Below are 7,302 nucleotides of genomic sequence, written 5' to 3' on the forward strand. Positions count from 1 at the left end.
TCTGAGGGCCTCCTGAAAACAATGTTCCCATTATTAGCAAGTGGGTCTGCCATACAGTTTACCTATGCAGTGAATGCAACAGCTGCCAAAAATTTAGAGGAACTCCAATGTCCCTTGCAAGAGACGTAGAGGTCGGAGGGCTCCTGAAAACAATGTTCCCATTATTAGGAAGTGGGTCTCATATACTGTTTGCCTATGTAATGAATGCAACGGCTGCCAAAAATTTGGAGGAACTCCAATGCTTCTTCCAAGAGACGTAGATATGGTGATATGGTAGATATTGTGGTGATATGGTGTTGGAGGATGAGGATGAGGAGAAGGAGGAGGACAAGAGCAAATAGACAAAATCAGGAAGTGTATACCCATGTCTGGGTGTGAAGACAGAGGTGCATGCGAATAGAGTTAGACCTCCCAAAAAAAAGACTGTATTTGAGTTTATGCTATGCTGCTATCATTCAGTGGTGTTGAGAAGTCTGGCCCAATCCAGACCTTATTTATTTTTTATAAGAGTCAGCCTGTCAGCATTTTCAGTTGACAGGCGGATGGGCCTAATAATAATCATTTTTATTTTTATAGCGCTAACATATTCCACAGCACTTTACAATTTTAGGTGGGACTTATACAGACAATACAGACGTTACAGAATAAGAATAACTCATATCAAAAGGAGTGAGGGCCCTGCTCGCAAGCTTACAGTCTATGAGGAAATAGGGGAGACACAAAAGGTAAATAAAACATATGTTGTATAATACAGCCATAATATACTAAATCGGGTATGTACCTAAACCTACATGAACTGGTCGCCAGCCAGTATATGTACAGTCCAGACAGAGGCTATTCACTGCATGGATGGTATGAATATTAATTTAAAGAAAATTTTAATATGGGCCAAACTAGGACAGTTAGATACTGTAAGTATGTTGATGCGATAGGCCAGTCTAAAGAAATGAGTTTTTAGGGAACGCTTAAAGCTGTGGGTATTGGGAATTAATCGAACTGTCCTGGGTAGTGCATTCCAAAGAATTGGCGCAGCACGTGAGAAATCTTGGATACGGGAGTGGGAAGTTGGGATTATGGAGGATTTTAGTTTTAAGTCATTGGCAGAATGGAGGGCACAGGTAAGGTGGTAGACTGAGACGAGGGAGGAGATGTAGGGGGGTGCTGAAGCATGGAGCGCTTTGTGGGTAAGAGTGATAAGTTTATATTGAACTCTGTAGTGGATGGGTAACCAGTGCAATGACTGGCACAGGGAAGAGGCATAGGTGTGGGTGAGGAATATGATCCTGGCTGCTGTGTACAGGATGGATTGGAGAGGGGAAAGTTTAGCAAGAGGGAGACCAATTAGTAAAGAGTTGCAATAGTCCAGACGAGAATGAATAAGAGCTACAGTAAGAATTTCTGCCGAGTCAAAAGTAAGAAAAGTTCTGATATTGGTTATAACTCCACCAGCAGCACTAAAAACCCGCTGACAAAATGCTAGTGGCAGGGCAGGCCAGGACCTCCAAGGCGCAGAGAGCCAGTTTATGCCACGTGTCCAGCTTGGATACCCAATGATTATAAGGCACAGAGGAATCACGGAGGACGTTGGTAAGGTCGGTAAGGTACTCCCTCAGCATCTTCCGAAACTTTTCCCACCTTATGAGAGTACCCCGCGCCTCAGGACATGTGCGATGGGAGGGTCTGAGAAAACTGACCCAGAACTTTGCCAGTGTTCCCCTGCCTCTGCTGGATTGGAGTTGTGTCTCTCTAGCCTGTACTACTTGCTTGTCCAATGAACTGTGACCTCTGCCGCCAGCGTTTTCAGATGGGAATTTTTAAAAAATTCCGCAACAAGGGCATTCTGGTACTGCCCCATTTTATTAGGCCTGTCCAGCAAAAGAATAAGAGACAGAAAGTTCTCCTTGTAGCGTGGGTCTAGAAGTGTCACCAACCAGTAATGAATGTCACCCAAAATTTGAACAATGCGAGGGACATGGGAAAGGCAGCGTAACATAAACTCAGCCATGTGTGCCAGACTGCAAAGAGGCAAGACTTCCATGTCCTCACCAAGAGGATGACTGACCATGCTCTCCTCCTCCTCCCTGTCCGCAGGCCATCCACGCTGAACAGATGGTATGACAGCTGTGCAGGTAGTACCATCTATAGCGCAGGAAACTAGCTCCTGTTCTTCCTCCTCTTCCTCATTGTCACCCAATCAGCGTTGGGATGAGATGAGGTTGGGCTGTGTGAAATCACCCTGCATGGTTCCTATCTCATCGTGCTCCACCTGCAATGTATCCTCTTTAATTCTGAGCAGAGAGCGTTTCAGAAGACAGAGAAGCGGGATGGTGACGCTAATTATGGCGTCATCGCCGCTCACCATCTTGGTGGACTCCTCAAAGTTTTGGAGTATGGTACAGATGTCTGACATCCATGTTGACTCCTGAGGTCTTATGTGTGGAGTCTGACCTGAATACTGATGGCCGAGTTGATGCTGGTAGTCAACAACTGCCCTCTTCTGCTCACAAATCCTTCCCAACATCTGCAATGTAGAGTTCCAACGCGTGGGGACATCGCACACCAGTTGGTGAGCTGGAAGCTGCAAATGCTGCCGAAGCACGGCAAGGGCGGCGGAAGCTGTAGCTGACTTTCTAAAATGGGAACACACGCAGCATACTTTGACAAGCAGATGTGACAGATCTGGGTAGGTTTTGAGAAACCACTGAACCACGAGGTTAAGCACATGGGTCAGGCATGGTACGTGTGTGAGCTCGCCTCGCTTCAGACCTGCCACCAGGTTCCGGCCATTGTCACACATGACCATGCCTGGCTGTAGCGTCAGCGGTGTCAGCCACAGATCAACCTGCTCTTTCAAAGCTGTCCACAACTCTTCAGCGGTGTGCGGTTTGTCACCTAAGCATATTAGCTTCAGCACAGCCTGTTGCCGCTTGGCCGAGGCAGTGCTTCCAGCTTCTGACTGATGTGGTCATTTCGGAGATGGAGGCTGAAGAGGAGGAGGAGGTGCAGGAGCTGTAGAATGTGGGGGCAAACCTGATTGACCCAGGGCCCGCAATCCTCGGCGTCGGGAGGACGTGTTCCGTCCCAAGGTCCGACTGGGTCCAGGCTTCCACTATATTAACCCAGTGTGCCGCAAGCAAGATCTACCGTCCCTGCCCACAAGCACTTGTCCACGTGTCCGTGGTTAGGTGGACTTTCCCAGTAACTGCGTTGTTGAGGCTAATGTTGTGGGACACATGCTCATGTAATGCGGGGACGGCACACCAGGAGAAATAGTGGCGGCTTGGGAAGGAGTACCGAGGGACAGCCGCAGCCATCAGGTTGCGGAAAGCTTCCGTCTCCACGAGCCTAAAAGGCAAAATTTCGAGCGCACGCAGTCGCGAAATGTGTGAATTTAGTAGTGTGGCCTGTGGGGCGTTGGCTGCGTATTTGCACTTGCGTTCCAAGGACTGGGGTAGGGACAACTGAACGCTGCGCTGGGACAAGGACGTGGACGTGCTTGCTGATGGTGCTAGTTGAGAGTGTACAACGACACGTGCAGGGTGGGAGGCATTTTCGCATGCGCCATGGACAGGGGATTGGCGTGCACGCACAACAGCGGAAGAAGCAGTGGTGTCACCCACAGACACTGTTTCTGGACCCTGGGGTTCGGCACACTTAGTAGGGTGCTTTGCTGCAATGTGCCTGATCATGCTGGTGGTGGTCAGGCTGCTAGTTTTGCTACCCCTGCTGATGCTGGCCTGGCAGGTGGTGCAAATGGCCTTTTTGGGGTTATCTGCAGAGTCTTTAAAAAAACAACCAGACTCGGGAAGACCTAACAGTTGTACTGGCAACTTCCGTCGTGGTGGTGTTACGGGGAATGCTTTCCCGCCTTGTGTCTGCGGCCACCACACTGCTTCTTCCTGCCTGTTGTGGTGCTACGCCTCCCTCCCCCTGTGTGCTGCTGTCCTCGCTCTGCATGTTCCCCTGCCAGGTTGGGTCAGTTACCATATCATCCACCACCTTGTCTTCCACTTCCGCTCCCTTGTCCTCCTCCTGACTTTCTGGCATTGTGTCTCATCATCATCATCATTCACCTCTTGCGACAGTAATTGCACTTTCCCACCGTTGCCTTCATGTGACCGTGGCTGCTCAAATATTTGGGCATCGCTACACGCGTTCTCCTCTTGACTTTTTGAAGCTGGCCGGACGAGAGGCCCGAATCTACAAATGGAAAAGTAAGAAAAACCTACAAGAAGCAAAATGAAAAGAAACCCACCTGTAAATAAATAAAAAGCAAGTGCATTTAAATAAAATAGGGTTCTTAATAACACTGTTTTTGATCAAAAATAGTATGAAAGCTATCCCACCAGCGACAAGGTGAACCCGTTCGGGATAGAACCTACTCTGTCTAATATTAAAAACCTTACCATGTGTCAAAGTTGACCTCTGTGTGAATAAGGGCAGACTGAGGCCCCGGGCCCAAACTAGGAACACCAGCCAAGGGAAGTTTTTTAAATGTGTTGCCCAGCTCTGGAAAAAGTGAACAGCTCTTCTGAGTGTCCAAGTGTGGAATTAGTTGTCTCCGGGCACTCGGCATGGTGGGGGGAAGGAGGATCAGGGTGAGGAATATGCGGTCTACTGAGACTGGACCGTGTGGAAGACAGGGTGGTAGTGGTGGTGGAAAAGTGACTTGAAGCATTATCTGCTATCCAACCAACAACCTTTCGACATTGCTCTGGGTTCAATAGTGGTGTGCTGCGATCCCCTAGCAATTGGGACAGGAAGGTCAGGCGACAAGATGTGGGTGTTTCTTGTGGCACAATTTCAGCTTGCCCACGGCCTCGGCCTCTGCATGCAACATCACAAATCACCATCACATCCACTTCCCCGTCCCTTGCCATGCACCTTGCCAATTTTAAATGGATGACAATATTTTCCACGTTCACTAGAAATGGCTGATTTTGAAACACAGTTATATGTGATACGTCTGACAGAGAACCACGGTTTTAAATAGCAGGCCTGTAATTTACTAATACTATTCTTCACAAATACCTAGTGTGAATAGCTTGACCGACACACTGCAACGAACTGGAAGTCAGAAATGGCTGATTTTGGAACACAGTTATATGTGAGATAAGTCTGACAGAGAACCACGGTTTTAAATAGCAGGCCTGTAGTTCAGTAATTCTATTCTTCTCAGAGACTTAGTGTGAATAGCTTGACCGACACACTGCAACAATATGAAAATGTAAGCCAATATTTTCCACATTCAGTTAAAATTTCTGGATTTTTATCGCTGTAATATGGAAAAGATCTGGCTGTATTCTGCAGTGCTAACAAGCAAATGGAGCAGAAAAAATGTGTACTCTGGATTGCTTTTTAAGCAAATAATCAGGATTAAGAAAATCTTTAAATGAGAAAGTGTGTCCAAACTTTTGGTCTGTACTGTATATATATATATATATATATATATATATATATATATATATATATATATATATATATACAGTGCAGACCAAAAGTTTGGACACACCTCATTTAAAGATTTTTCTATATTTTCACGACTATGAAAATTGTAGATTCACACTGAAGGCATCAAAACTATGAATTAACACAAGTGGAATTATATACTTAACAAAAAAGTGTGAAACAACTGAAAATATGTCTTATATTCCAGGTTCTTCAAAGTAGCCACCTTTTGCTTTGATGACTGCTTTGCACACTCTTGGCATTCTCTTGATAGTCATGAAAATACAGAAAAATCTTTAAATGAGGTGCGTCCAAACTTTTGGTCTGTACTGTATATGTTGTGGAATACCTATACTAACTATAACCAAGCAAATCTCTCCCTGACTCAGCAGCACCTCTCCCTACTCTGTCTGATTCCGGGGTACACTGTGACGAGCATAGCGGCGCCAAGTCTGATGACACTATGAGGCCAGCTAATCACTGTAATGCCACAACCAACGTGGCTACGGCATTACAGTGTGTGACAAGCGATCCCCGCATGTTCATTGGCTCTCAAAAGAGCGCCAAACATGCAGGGCGGGGACCCGAGTTCCCGTCCGAGCAACCCGGAAATACTCGCCGAGCTTGTCAAGCACTGTGATGCTCGGGCGAGCACCGAGCAGTGCGGAGCTTGTTCGCTCATCACTAGTAGATACCAGTCCTGCAGAACATACACGTAGTTACACTGCAGTTATAGATGGTAACTTACAGATGATGTTCTTTCTTTTGGAATCGTTCACTTTTCCCGTCTTTTCCATTTGGCCCAGACCAACATAACAACTTCTTCCAACCCGGACTCGTCTGCAGAGATTACAACAAAGAAACATTTGACTTCTCACATTACCAGCCGCGTCTCCATCTATTGCCAACTTGCACAAACGTCTCATCCTGCTGATACCCCAATACTGAGCCGCTGCTGCCGTATGTGTACCTATTACTGCACCTACTGTTTGGCATAACAGCGCTCCTCTTAGTGTCTCACACAGTAATGCCACCAATGTGCCACTCACATAGTAATAATGCCTCCTTTGTGCTTGCCAGATGGTAAAATTGCCTCCTACATATTAATGTCCTGTACAAGTACTCTAGAAAAGTGCTCACATTTTGCTCCTAGAATGTAATAATGCCCCATGTGCATCTTTGATGGTCACAGTACTCTGAGTGCCACAATAATGCTTCTTTAGTGCCCACTTAACATTCACTAATGTCCTCACACTGTATAAGGGCCCCACACAGTAGTCTGCACACTGTATGTTTGTCCCCACAAGTGTGCCACACACTGTATGTTTGTCCCAACGGTAGTCCGCACACTGTATGATTGCCCCCACGGTTGGCTTCAAACTGTGTAATGGCCCTCACATTAGCCCCCAAACTGTGTAATGGCCCCCACACTTTGAGGGCCCCTACAATGTATATACTCACCTAATTCAGGATTGCTGGGACTCTGACACCCAGTGCGTGCACCGGTGCCTCGGCCACTGCATCTCCCACTATGGAACAGAGAGCGGTAGTAGGGGGAAGAGCGTGTCTCCATGCACTACTGAACTACTGTATATTGGCGTGATATAGTTGAGAGTAGTTGTAGCTCCAGGTGGGTCCCTCTGAGTGCAACTGCCCCCTCTGGTAGCTATGTTACTTGGTTAAGGTGATCTATAGATTTCCTGAGCTCATGTTCCATAGGGAAGTCAGCAGCACATGTTACACACACGCCGCTAGGTTCAGATAGGGCGAGATGGGTTTCATGAATTTGTTGGAATCCTGGGGGAACCGTTACCCAGGGAGACCACAGGCTGCAGCTTCTCTCAGGCACACGAT

The sequence above is a fragment of the Phyllobates terribilis genome, unplaced genomic scaffold (genome assembly GCF_046119375.1).
Source record: "Phyllobates terribilis strain yellow unplaced genomic scaffold, ASM4611937v1 Scaffold_1__5_contigs__length_1240528914, whole genome shotgun sequence".
Taxonomy (NCBI): Eukaryota; Metazoa; Chordata; class Amphibia; order Anura; family Dendrobatidae; genus Phyllobates; species Phyllobates terribilis.